Source organism: Mizuhopecten yessoensis, unplaced genomic scaffold (genome assembly GCF_002113885.1).
Source record: "Mizuhopecten yessoensis strain PY_sf001 unplaced genomic scaffold, ASM211388v2 scaffold10835, whole genome shotgun sequence".
NCBI classification, from domain to species: Eukaryota; Metazoa; Mollusca; class Bivalvia; order Pectinida; family Pectinidae; genus Mizuhopecten; species Mizuhopecten yessoensis.
Window position 1 is genome coordinate 18,383 of NW_018408745.1, and position 14,932 is coordinate 33,314.

The 14,932-nt window shown below is 35.5% G+C and overlaps 1 long non-coding RNA gene across 1 annotated transcript; it reads right to left on the reverse strand.

The window, feature by feature from the left end:
* Positions 1 to 1,957: 1,957 nt before the first annotated feature.
* LOC110462838 lies at positions 1,958 to 5,308 on the reverse strand. Its single transcript, XR_002464321.1, has 3 exons — positions 5,229 to 5,308; positions 3,842 to 4,316; positions 1,958 to 3,139 (listed from the first exon to the last, which is right to left on the reverse strand). It is a non-coding gene; the product is annotated as an uncharacterized LOC110462838 (long non-coding RNA).
* Positions 5,309 to 14,932: the final 9,624 nt, after the last annotated feature.

Sequence of the window (14,932 nt, forward strand, 5' to 3'; positions counted from 1 at the left end):
ATGTATGCTGTTATATGTATGTATGCGAATATATGTATGTATGCTGTTATATGCATGCATGTATGCTAATATATGTAGGTATGCTTATATATGTATGTAGGTATGATAATATATGTATGTAGGTATGTGTGCTATTAAATGTATGTATTTATGCTATTATATGTATGCATACTTTTATATGTATATATGTTATTATAAAAGTATATATGTTATTATATGTATGTATGCTATTATATGCATGTATGATATTATATGGTATATGTTTGCTGTTATATGTATACATGTATGCTGTTATATGTATGCATTTATGCTGTTGTATGTATGTGTGCTATTATATGTATGTATGATATAATGTATATATATGCATGTATGTTGTTATATGTATGTAGGAAAGCTGTTTTATGTATGTATGCTAATCTATGTATGTAGGGGTGTGTGCTATTATATGTACATTATTATACGTATACTATTATATGTTATATGTATGCATGTTTGCTGTTATATGTATACATGCATGCTGTTATATGTATGCATGTATGCTGTTGTATGTATGTATTCTAATATATGTATGTAGGCATGTGTGCTATTATATGATGTTTTTATGCTATAATGTATATGCATGTATGTTGTTATATGTTTATAGGTATGCTGTTACATGTATGTAGTAATGCTTTTATATGTACGCATGTATGCCGTTATATATATGCATGTTTTATACACAACAAAACAACAGTAATTATAGTTCAAAAAAATGTATTAGAGGTTCGAAACTAGTGACTTGTTCAGTTATACAAATTTTAAGATTTATTATTTTTGGCATTCTTGGGGGCTGCTCATAAGGTAATTTAAACTACTCAACATAATATGACCTTAAACAAAACAAAGTACTTTACATACAAAATACCTATTAATACTAACTCATCGAGCGATCTCGACACGAGGCAGGCGACCCTACTGTGTAAGACAGAAAAGACATGTAGCCTAGCGAGCGATTCCACTAGGCGTGTAAATACATCAGCAAGCGTGAATTTAGGTTCATGTACATGGCTCAAGAGGTATCCCCACTCGCAGGTATTAAGCCAATACGTGACTACGTCTGCAGGTACAAAGATACAGACTCACTTCAGACAATAAACCTATAACGTACACTATATATATACACAATATACATTTATGACAAAATATATACATGACTGAATTGGGGGTAAAAAATCCCCAAGAATTTAATGCCTACAAAAAATAAATTGAAACATTAACAGCCCCCAAAAAACATTTCTGATGTATATAGGTAAGCTGCGAGCCGGCTACCCCAACCTGAATCAGGGCGGTAGGTTTACCCTTTGCTCAAGACCAGCAGGCGAGTGTTGTCTCACTCATCAAAAGCCAAGAAAATATCTGAAACAAGTCACACACACGGAAAAAAAAGTAAATAAAAAATGGCTGAACAAATACAAATTATGCTTAGATGTATATTACATCTCATGGTCGTTTAGTCGAAAAATAAACACAAGGCAGAAATACATAGCCATATTTAAAACATACATCAATAATAGCCATACAAAACAACAGAAAAAGTATGATACATGACAAAAAAACAACAACATATGAATACTTTTAAGCATTGGACAATATATATATATAATGGCGACAGAGGGGCGGTGGTGGGGCAACAAAATTAAAACTGCCAAACTGACCAACGCTTGTGTAAACAATGACCACGATGGACAATTAATTGAAGGCCCCCTAGGCCTAATTGCTATGCATGTATGCTGTTATGTGTTCATGTATGCTGCTATATGTATGTATGTATGTAAGCTATTATATGTATGTATGCTATTATATGTATATATGTATGTATGTATGCTGTTATATGCATGTTATTATATGTATGCTGTTATATCTATTGTATGTATGCTATTATATGTATATATACTATTATATGTATGTATGCTGTTGTATGTATGTATGTATGTATGTATGTATGTATGTATGTATGTATGTATGTATGTATGTATGCTGTATCCAGGTGACCCGAGAGGTTAGAGAATTGCGGACGACCCCTTAAGTTTAAAAGTGTATGCAAATGTACTTAGATTTATTAACAACATATATAAAGTATGTGATTATGTACAACATAGGTTAGCAAAAAAAAACCATAATTAATTAGGGGTATAATTCCCCAGAACTACACGCCCGATTTATGGGGTGTCCCCGCCAGGCACAATATTGGTGAACCTGATGGAGCTTAGAGACAATGTTAAGATAAAAACAAGACTTTAATATTACAACTTACTTACCTGGTAAAGTGAGCAACCAAAAATCTTAAACAGAGACAGAAATTCAAGAAAAGAAAATTATATATATACAAGTTACAATGAACACAAATGAAAAGATGCTGCGAGCCGGCTACCCCAACCTTACCACATGGGTCAGCTGGCCAGTGTTATCTCACTTAGTCGCCTTATCCTAACCGAAGTACTAGAACAAGCTACATATATAAGAGAGAGAAAAAAACATAACATAAACATGTACAAATTCGCAGCTGATATAATGATATAAATGATTGTTTCAATAGGTTTAGCCTTTTATTACTTTGATTCAGTTCATAGATTCTCCTCTCCTTCACATTTTTCCAGGCAGCAAAGTCAAATGAAGCCCCAACATATCCTTCAGTTTTTTTCAACATCACTTTTTTTCTCTGTTTTGTCAATTGTTCCTAAAGGCAGTCAGGTGCGATACTGCACAGAAAATTCCCTTTCAGTTTTCAGTTTAGCAACTTTCAGTACTTTGATTCAGTTCATAGATTCTCTTCTCCTTCACATTTTTCCAGGCTAGCAGGGCTTCCTCAAAGTCAAATGAAGCCCTATAATATCCTTCAGTTTTTATCAACTTCACTTTTTTTCTGTTTTGTCAATTGTTCCTAAAGGCAGTCAGGTGCGATACTGCACAGAAAATTCCCTCTCACAGTCTTCAGTTTGGCGACTTTCAGTACTTTGATTCAGTTCATAGATTCACCTCTCCTTCACATTTATCCAGGCTAGCAGGGCTTCCTCAAAGTCAAATGAAGCCTTATCATATCTTCAGTTTTTATCGACATCTCTTTTTTTCTGTTTCTGTTATTTTTTACAAGGTTTAGGTACTGCAAAAACAAAATATTAAAATAAACTATTTTTAATTGTTGGTAGTGATATTTTGATTACTATTATAATATTATTGAAATATTATAAGCAGACCCTTAGATTTCTTAAATTTTTCCAGGAGACATCACATTTGCAATAATGTAAAGTATATCATTTTTGGAGATTTGTAATGAAAACAAAGCAAATCATGATCATAAGTATGTACATACAATAGATTCACAAAGATAGGTCTTTCAACAGATTTCTTTAAATCCCTTTTTCACATCTATACTTCTAATCGTACTCAAGCTACATGATTTACCTCCAATTACCCATTTTACTCCATCTTAACATTTAATTCATATCCTCTCAATGTAAGATAGTTAAGTATCAAGTATATTTAAATATGTGCAGTCATTTGGGAGAAGTGCTAACAATGTATAACATAAAAAGGTCATAAATCTACAAACAAGGGAAGTAACTCTATTCTTTATGGTTTACTCATGTCCCTTAGTTTTAGTACTATGTGTCCAAAGTATCATTCAAATTGGTGCAGTTCTTTGGGAAGTGTCGCTTTTTTCTTGAAAATGTTGTAGTGTGAACAATGTTGTGTCTACAGACAGATTGACAGTCATCCCGATTCCAACAAACTTTGTTAAACTTCCTTTCATTGCAAAGGAAAGTAAATCCAGCTGTTTTATTTTAGTTCAAGCTACACTTACCTTGTTTTTTTAATGGGGCAATCTTTCCGTCCTGAGGTCAGAATTCTTCAAATTTGTGTCATCTTGACAATAGACAGACTTCCCAGCAAAGAAGATAGATGAAGCCTCAAGAAGATTTAGTCATGTCCCAACTAGTTTTGTCCATTCTTTCACAAAGTATTCAAGTCCAGACACAAACAATCCTCCAGCACAAGATTTACAGAGCAGTACAACACACATGGCGGTCCATTGGTCCATCAAGCCCGACCGCACAGGCCTGACGTTCCAATCATGATGCTGTAAAGCCATACTCGTGTCAGATTCATGTCTGTATTTGGAATTAAATGCATTGTCAAAAAAGGGACAGTTCGAAGTTGAGAAATGACTAAACCAACTGAGTTCCAAATATTTCCACTGCTAAGTCATCCATCTAGAGTTAGACTCAACGCATTCGAAAACCCTGACCAGGTGACTGTCCGAGACGTTGGACAATCTCCTACAAAAAAACCAGCTCAATCACATAACAATCACCTTTTTTCCCCATCAACAACCTGGTCTTATGAAATTGTTCTTGTTAAGCATTGCTTTTGCTCATGCAGTCAAAAAAACATTATGATGTACATTTATAACAAATATAACTAATTTAAAAAATTACAAAAATCACCAAACATAATTTTATGTTTTTTAAATAATAATATGGGGTTTAAATTTGGTTTTGATACCAGCCAGTGAAGTAGAGAGGGTTTATATATATAGTTGCCTTGTTTAGTCATCCATCAATTTATCCCAAATAAATCTGGATGGAGTGTATTTATGTGAGATAAAATTGTTTGTGTCGATTGGTTTGGTTCCGTTAAGTATTAAGTATTGTTTACCCTTCTAACAACAGCTATGGTCATTGAAGGTAAAAACCAGTGTAAGTCGGGATACCTGAAACATACATTTTTTGTCCTTATATATTTCCTTCTCTTTCTTATATATTTTCCAGTTTACTAATAAATATGGGTTCTCGCTGCTAAATATGTGTCGTCTGCTAATCGCTTTTAGTAAGAAAGGTGTTTTGGCTGGAGTTAACGCGTAAACAAATATGCCAAAACGCAAAAAGTTGAAACTCGACTGAAAAGCTCGTAATATATGTTGAACATTATTGCTTCTAGTATTAACGTACAAAATTTAAACGGAATTAATTAAAAAAGTAAAAAAGTTCTTGAATTTACTACACAATGCCCTGATTTGGCAATAAAAGGGGCATGCCTCCACCCAAAATGGACGTGAACTTCTGAAATGCGAACTTGTCCGAGCTATATTGGTATACCATATGTGTACCAAGTTTGAGTTCAATCAACCCCAGGGAACTCAAGTTAGCGAGAACCCATCTTAACTCTGCACAATAAAAAAAATCTCATACCTTCAGGAAAAGGCACTAATGCTTCAGATGAGTCCAATGTCGTGGAACCCAACATATTACTGTAAGAGAAATGTATAATGATATATAAACTCAATTTACGCATTGATATCTCAAAACAAAATGATAATTATAAATTTGCCATCGTTGTGAAGGGCAAAAAAGGCAAAAAATAAACTGTAGCAAATATTTCATGGTATACAATAAACTATATCTCTAACAACAACAGTTTCCTTGTTTTACAATAGATACACGTGTTTTTGGCTAGTGGTGGGGATGGGTTGGGGATAAACAATGCCTTGTAGTATCTATTTAGACCAGCACAATGTTCAGTTATTGAAAGAGCAAGATGAAAGATACCGCAGATAGACAGATTACTGGACAGATGTATGAACATTATGCACAAAGTAGGAAATGATGGGAACAAAAGCACCATAAGCAGGTGCCCAATACACCACGGTATACCTCATTCAAGCTTTCATGAGTATTAACTTGGTTACCACATACATCTATTAAGGTAGGTGAAAAACATCCCTCTCCAGTAGTGTTAGTATTCAAGACAACAAGTAGAGGAAACTATCAAATGTTGACGGACAAAACCGTATTGAAACTAGTAATTATTGTAACGGATGGCCGTTACAGATTAGTCCCCCAAACGACCCCTGTTGGACTTAGGAACATAGCCAAAATCAGACAACAGCTAAATTTCGACCTGTCAGAGGACTCCATTTTGTTACCATGGCAACTGAGCTGTTCGAAACTGTTACCATTGTGTTCGGCATCCCTTAAAACCCCTATGTACCAATTCTGGGCAAAATCAGAAAACAACTAAATTTCGACCAATCAGAGGCCTCCATTTCGTTACCATGGCAACTGAACTTTTCGAAACTGTTACCATTGTGTTCGGAATCCCTGAAAACCCTTGTGTACCAAATTTGGCCAGAATCAGAAAACAACTAAATTTCGACCTATCAGAGGCCTCCATTTTGTTACCATTGCAACTGAACTTTTCGAAACTGTTTCCATTGTGTTCGGCATCCATTAAAACCCCTATGTACCAATTCTAGGCAGAATCAGACAACATTAAAATTTCGACCAATCAGAGGCCTCCATTTCGTTACGAAGGCAACTAAATCTTTCGTAACTGTTACCATCGTGTTTTGCATCCCTCAAAACCCTTATTTACCAATTCTAGGCAGAATCAGACATCTAAATTTCGACCAATCAGAGGCCTCCATTTCTTTACCATTGCAACTGAACTTTTCGAAACTGTTACCATTGTGTCCGGAATCCCTGAAAACCCCTATGTACCAATTTTGGGCAGAATCAGACAACAACTAAATTTCGACCAGCCAGAGGCCTATATTTTCGACCAATCAGATGCTTCCATTTCGTTAACATGACAACTGAGCTGTTCGAAACTGTTTCCATTGTGTCCGGAATCCCTGAAAACCCCTATGTACCAATTTTGGGCAGAATCAGAAAACAACTAAATTTCGACCAGCCAGAGGCCTCTATTTTCGACCAATCAGAGGCTTCCATTTCGTTAACATGACAACTGAGCTGTTCGAAACTGTTTCCATTGTTTTCGGCAGCCCTGAAAACTACAATGTACCAATTTTCTACGAAATCGGAACCAAAAACTCCAAAACCGGAAGTAAGGTTCTGGCGGCCATCTTTGACTTCCGGTTGTGATAAAAATAGCCTGTTGCACACCTAGAAAACCTCTGGACAAGTTCATGGCTGAAGAAGAAGAAGAAGAAGAAGAAGAAGAAGAAGAAGAAGAAGAACACAGAAGAATAAAAACAATAAGTCCCCAAACAATGTTTAGGGGAATTAATTAATAAGACAATTTTTTGACCTTCTGTTATTAATGACATTGACCTTTGACCTTGTGATGTATCAAGACATGTCTTTAAATTTAGGCAGTACAGCCATGATAAGGACTGACTTTATGATGCAGGGTGTAACACGGACTATACATCAGTTTATTAACTGGATAATCAAAGAAATTGGACAATCAGCAAATAGGTGAACAGCAGAGATACCAGCAGAAAAAACGTCTAAGAGAAAAATGTGCAAAGATCAACAATCAAGTGAAACTGAACAAAAAACATCCCAACATGTAACAAGGTACTAAAGAGAAATTGCGGACAAAGTTCCATACAGATAATAAAGGGCCATAACAACACTGGTGAAATTAACACACCTCAGACTCCATTTTCCCAAGATGCACAAGTATTAAGTTTGGTTAGCATAAGTGAAAAAGACAAATGTTAACAATGAAAATGGTCCCCCTAGAGTATCTCTAAATCACCTACAAATGTGAAGCTTATTAATTTATCAGCTAAACAAGATATTGGGCTTGCATGAGCGCAGAATCTGAGTTTGAGCTTGACAACGGATTCATTAATACTGATATTGGCCAAGGTCTTGTATTCATGAAACTGTTATCATGCTAAAGCGCCGTGTCAATTCTCTGCTTACACCAATTGTCTTATCACTTGCTTAAATCATTTGACATGGCAAAAAAGTAAAGGCTATTTATTGAATTTTTCATCAATATATCAGGAACCTAAATATTATTTTTAAATGGGCAGGAGCACACAATCTGAGTTTGAGCATGAAAATAGTTTCATAAATACAGGCCTTGAAAGCAAAATAAATTCTAATAACTTCATAGTCTTGATAGTTTCAAGGCATTATTATTTTTTATTGATCTGTAAAAAACATACATCTAAAGTCAGGTTAATTCAATTTGATATTGCTTACCTTGCCTAACGGAATTTCCCCGCTCTACGGCGACATAGACCTGCCACTATGTCACACCCTTGGGCCCTTAGCACGGCCCTTTTGACTGCCTCCACACTGTGGCTAAAAGAAGAAATAAACTGCATTAAAAATTAAAATCATAAAATGTCTGTCTTTTAAAGCTCTATTGAAATAAAAAGACTACTTGTCAGAACGGTAACACAAGTGTCAAAATTAGGTTGGATGAAAATTGGTATGTAAAATCATCAACAGACTGTAATTGAAGCAAAAACAGAAAAATATAAATAACAACATGTCAAAATGTCATTTTCACCTTTTTTAACATTGTTATTTACCTCAGTGTGAAGAAAGTCAAACCAACACGAAACATGGCAGTGTCTCGGTGCCACCTCCAGGCACGTCCCCCGTGTCCTTCATGAAAGAAAATTAAGATAAACATGAGATTTCTTTTCTTATGAGAGCAACTACTAAATAGATAAGATTAAATACTCAGGTCTGAACTGATATGATGACCAATTTTGATGGAAATAATTTTTCAAAATTTTAGCTACATTCAAGGTCAACATTGAAGAGAATAGAAATTAACTGCAATGAACATTTTACTTCCTCATTTTCATAATTAATTCCAAGAGTGTCAATTACCTTCTATGGACCGGGGGCATATGGAGAGAGATCGGGATGACGGCGTCGATCTCTGCGCCTGCGCCTGCTCTAAAAATGAACAACAATATACTTGATTATGTTATGCTCGATGAACAGGTACTTCATGGAATGGATTGTCTGGTAGCACTGGTCTACATTTAATTAATTTGATAGTTTTGGATGTATTTATCTGACAGTTTTCATATATACACTTTTCTAAGCAGACAGTAATTAAACTGAATACATAGTACATTTCTACTTTTGAAGACCAGCTGTATAGTATATATTACCTTTTTTTTTTTTTTTTGTGGGGATAATCATATGCAACTATTACAGTTTGTATTTTCTCAATGTTACCAAGATCAATATTTACATGTAGCCATCATTGATATGTTAATATTGATATAGAAAATGTTTGTAAAACACACATATGCCAATTTGATGGAAATGGAGCTAACCAAATTTAATTTATACATTAGAATTGGTGAAGTAGAAAATACAGTCAATATTTTCATGCAATTATTTACCCTCCTCTGGAGGCTGGCAGGCCATCCTATTCCGTCAGTCAGATATTCTGGACCAGATGACCTTTACCCTAGTCAGATTTTTCGACGCAAGAGGTACTGTTGCAAAAATAGATTTATTCTAGTTCAGCCGCACTCATCCATCCAGTCACAAGATAATTTAACCCCAGCTCGGAAACAACCAATATGAAGCACATGACTCAGTATGATTACATGTTCCCCTCAGGACTATCACGGAGGGGTACATGATATCGGATCCCCACATATACCCATAAAGATCTTTGTACCTCAATAAAGGTGTTCGCCAGGGTTAAAAACTTTGTTAAAGGAGCGAATAATACAGCTGAAATGTCATGAATCTATCCAGCTTCAGATAACCCAGACGCCAAATCACCCAACTAGAGCTCAGACCACCTTCCTAGATATATCTGACCAGGGTTCTGTCCACTAACAGTAAGACAGTCCTGTAAAAAAAAAAAAAAAAAAATATTAACATCATTTTGGTAAATTTTACATTAATTGCTAGATGGAAAAGAAGAAGTTGGAAAAAAATTTGTAGTCTTTTGCTGGTTTTCCCCTACTGGGCCCAAACCACCCAGCCCTTCTGTAATATTCCAGATGTATGAATGGTGTAAATTTGTTTAAGTCTTTGAGTAAAATCTTTCAAGATACCATATATAACACACAGCTAAATGCACTTTAACGGCTGCTCGACCAGGAAATGTAAGTCACATTTATGATCAGTATCTGTTTATGATCTTAAATAGCCAAGATGAAAACTATGGTCCGAATTTGGTGGTCATTCGTAATCTTTATTTCTCCCTGCCAATCTTTCAAAACAGTTTTTAATGGAGTAAAAGATTATTTTTTAGATAGCAAAAAAGTTTTTTTATGAATTATCATCTTGTATTCAGAATGATTACTAGTAAAGTGTTGATGGACAGACAGATGGACAACGTGATTAATATAGGTCATGCCGTATATTCAACATTTATCAATTTGAAACTAGAACTGTAAGCTAAAAGGCTAACTAATACCCGCTCCTATATCAACCAGAACTTTAAGCTGAAGGGTTACTAAGGCAAAGCAAACAGTCTCCCACCAGTAACAAGTATTTCGCACAAAGCTTCCAAAGGGGCATAACTCCATCAAAAAGGGGTCGAAATCCCAAATTAAAATGCCGGTGCACAACTACATAAGATACTGATCATTCATGCAAAGTTTCACTGAAATCCACCTGTTAGTTTAGAAGGAGTTGTGCGGACAAGTATTTCGCACACAGGGGCATAACTCCATCAAAAAGGGTCGATATTCCAAATTAAAATGCCGGTGCACAACTACATAAGATACTGATCATTCATGTAAAGTTTCAATGAAATCCACCTGTTAAGGAGGAGTTTTCCGGACAAGTTACTGCGGACGACAGACAGACATACAGGGTGATTCCAGTACCAGAGATTAATTAGCACATACATGTACAGACATGCTCATAAACTGCGGACACATGTTGAGATTGAATTTTCATAAAATGCATGATCAGAGCAACTAATATGGTATGAAATGCAAATTAACCGAAATAATTGTGGTATACAACTGCAACACGTTGACCAAGTAGAACTAATTAAAATTCTTAATACGGCCAGGATGCATATACAACCTTATAAAATACAGCAATGATTGTTGATAAATAACAAACTTATTTACCTGGTGGTCTGGGGTATTTCGCTTCCGACATTGGTCACAGGTCGGCTGTACCTAATGTCCATCCTGCAAAATAAAAATAATAAATATGCATGATTATCTCCCTTGAAATGCAAGCAAAATCTGAACAGTTTGTACTTACACTCGAAATAGACTCAAATCATGAAATTTTATTATGGCATTATCAATCATGAACTTTCTAATTTAATTGATTTTACTTTTGATAATTTGTATTCATCAAAACACTGATTAAAATCAGTATTTCGTTTATGTTATCTGATCATACATCTTCATGTGACAGACAAAATAGGCGAGTTCACTTCGTAGAACTTTAAAATAGCCATTTATCTGGTAAACATTTACATTGTACACGTCGTAGTTACCAATAATGGCATGACACGACGGGAGAGGGAGAATATGTTAAACAATGAAGTCTCCCACATGATCACCTATCAACCTGTAGATTATATACTAGTAACAATTACATCTTCAAAACGATCAATATCCACAGAGTTAACAAAATCCGGATTGACATAATTGTACATTTATATACGTACCAAGAACCCCTGACGGACTTCCAATGCTGTTTTCATGGACGACGCTGTAAAGAAGAGTGAAGAATACCAATTAACTTTTTTTTAAAGTATCATCCTAAATTACTAATTATCCTGATCTTTTTGACACATACAAAATTTTGAAACATTTCGCTTAAAACTAGGGGACTACATGTAATTACACTCACAAGAAAAATTAACCAAGTTTCAAAGGGCCATAACTGTTGTAAACATTAATGCAGTATACCGCCTTAATGATATTCAAATCTTCATATGATTATCATGACACATACAAAACGGTAGAAGTTATCCTGACAAGATTTTTTTCTACAGATAAACTTTGTTGCAAGGGAGTATACTACTCCGTGGGGGTGGGGATGGGGGTGTTCCACGTCTCTGGTTGACCCTAAAGAAGAGTTAGGGGTGGGGTCAGAATATTTGTTGCAAGGTCCATTTTCATGAAATTACTTTTGATGATGTGCATAGCTGTAGTCTCTGGCCCCTGTGCCTCAGTTTCAATACATCCCTCCCCTAACTCTACCCAATACAACCCAATCAGTTTGACCTGGCTACACGTTATTTTTCTCGACAGAATACACCTCAAATCATACAGGTACACAGATACAGTGTTACAGAATCAGAATATGTATCCAAGAGGGTTCTGACACCCCCTCCCATATTCTATGATTGATTATGGTTTAACTGTCTAAAAAATGTTAAGAACACTTTCAAGGTTAACATATTTAGATTTGTAAAAGAACTAAATACAAGTTTTACTGTAAACTGCATTCAAACAGCTATTATAAGCTGACACATATTGGATTTATTAATTTCATGACACTTATTTTAATGTATATGATTCCCTTTTGGAATCTCATAAGTCAAATTAACTTTGGCTGGATATTGATCTAGTTTTATGTACATTTTACTTGTTTATATATGTAGATCAATATGTGACACTCAAATAAAATAGTGTATTTAAAGTGTCTGCAATACACATATGATATAGACATTTGTAACGAGCCCTTGTATTCCAAGGGTCTCGTTTATAACAATCGATTCTGAAACTAAACAAGTGGAAATCTCAAGAGTACATCTAATAATATGAAAAGTCCGCCATCAACGGCTTTTAACAGAAGTTACATGCCTATCGGCATAATATTAATATATCCAAGATCATATAATCAGGTAATTATTATAATTGGATTAATTTTGATTTGCACGATAATTAATCCCACAAAAAAGTGATAATTCGCTAAAAAAAATGCATAAAATGGCAATCAATATCAAAACTCATTGAATCATAGAGTGAACAAATACGTGAGTATTAATTTGACAACGTGATTAACGCATATTTTGCCATAATGAAGAAAATATATTGGACTTACCAAGATGTCGGACCATGAGGGTTGACAGCGCGGGAAGATGTGACGCGGATCTATAGCTAGATCTCGTTCTATGTGCATGTGACCAAGTGCATTTTCATTGGTCGAGAAGTTAGCGTGAACACAGTTTTCCTACTAAATCCAATGACGCCTTGAGCGATTGAGGGGTCAGTGCAGGTACGGACAGGTACCTCTACCGACGGAAATTTAATATATAAAACAATATTACTTCAGTGAAGAAATACTGAAATCAGCGTCTTTTCTACCGTAAATATCAACCGTTTAGTAAAAACAAATTCTTACTGTTTTTTCCTCCTTTCATGCATCTTTAAAGATTGTTTGTCCCTATGCGAACCCCAGCGAAGGTTTGATGTTGTTCACTGCAAAGCTGAACTTTTCGTGGCACTAATCACAAAACCATTCTGTCCTTACTTTAACAAATGATTTGCAAGACATCAATAGTACATATTGCAATAAAACAGATATAAACCAGGGGTACAGAAATTGACTAAAATATGTCTAAATTCAAAATTTTAATAAACACTGCATAAATTGGATGCTAAAGAAAATGAATTTATTCAAATTTGATGTGTATTACAAACACCTATCTAATGAATAGATATATTCATATTTCGCATTCTTACCGTAAGGGAGGGAAATCCTGTATAAAACGCCCAGCGTATAGCGATGCGATTTTTTTTTTTTTCCATTTTGAAACAAAAAATGTTTGGACCCCGTTCTCTTACAATAATGCATATTACACAATATACTTAGAAATAAAAGGTGTGTCGAGGCGTGGAGAGAAGCACAAGGGTCATGAAATAAAATATCTGTGTTCGAATTTTTCGATGGCTGAGAAAAAGCGGGTCCGCCTCGTCATAGAGGACAGACATGTTGAGTAATAGCCCTAGAGAACATCCTGTACGATTAATGTTCAGACGTACGATTCACATACATGTGTATACTGTTTATTATGTGTAAGAAATATCTAAAACTTTAGCGTGGATAATTGAAAAATGTTCAATTAAAACTGTATACCAAAGAAAGATTTTAATCGTTGAGGAATAAAAAACAGAAGAGAAAAGAAAACATTAAATTTGATGTTTTAAACTGTGTGTTTTTTTAAGTTCCAAAAGTGAGGAACACGTGATTTGCCTGTGCATCCAACTAAAGAAGTTGGTAGCTAATGACCTCCCCCTCCCTCCCTACAGTTGTAGAGTGTAACATTCCCTATGTTAAATGTGACTTAACAGATTGTGACCGTGTACCTACAAATTTCTCCCATCGTAGAGTGTATATATCCCATTGTAGAGTGTGGCCCTGTACTTAATATATTCCCCTCCCCCTGTTGTAGAGTGTGATTTTCACACATCATAAATGTACCTCCCGTTGTAGAGTGTGACCTTCATACCTTATATATACCTACCGTAACAGAGTGTGACCTTCATACCTTATATATACCTTCCGTTGTAGATGTGGCCTTCTGTTGCAGAGTTTGACCTTCACACTTTACATATACCTCTCGTTGTAGAGTGTGACCTTCAATCATACCTTCTGTTGTAGAGTGTGACCTTCATACATTATATTTTTAACTTCCAACCGTTGAGAATGTGACCCTTCCGTTGTAAATTGTGACCTTCATACCTTATTTTCACACCTTACATATAACTCCCGGTGTAGAGTGTGACCTTCACACCTTACATATACCTCCCGTTGTAGGATGTGACCTTCACACCTTACATATACTTCCCGTTTTGGGTGTGACCTGCAAACCTTACATATACTCCCTGTTGTAGGGTGTGACCTTCATATTTTACATATACCTCCCGTGTAGATGTGACTCTACAGTTGTAAAGTGTGACCTTCATACCTTAACTTCACACCTTACATATACCTCCCGTTGTAGGGTGTGACCTACAAACCTTATATATACCTCCCGTTGTAGGGTGTGACCTTCACATCTTACATATACCTCCCGGTGTAGAGTGTGACCTTCACAACTTACCTATACCTCCCGTTGTAAGGTGTGACCTGTACACCTTACATACACCTCCCATTTTAGGGTGTGACCATCACACCTTACCTATACCTCCCGTTGTAGAGTGTGACCTTCACACCTTACATTTACC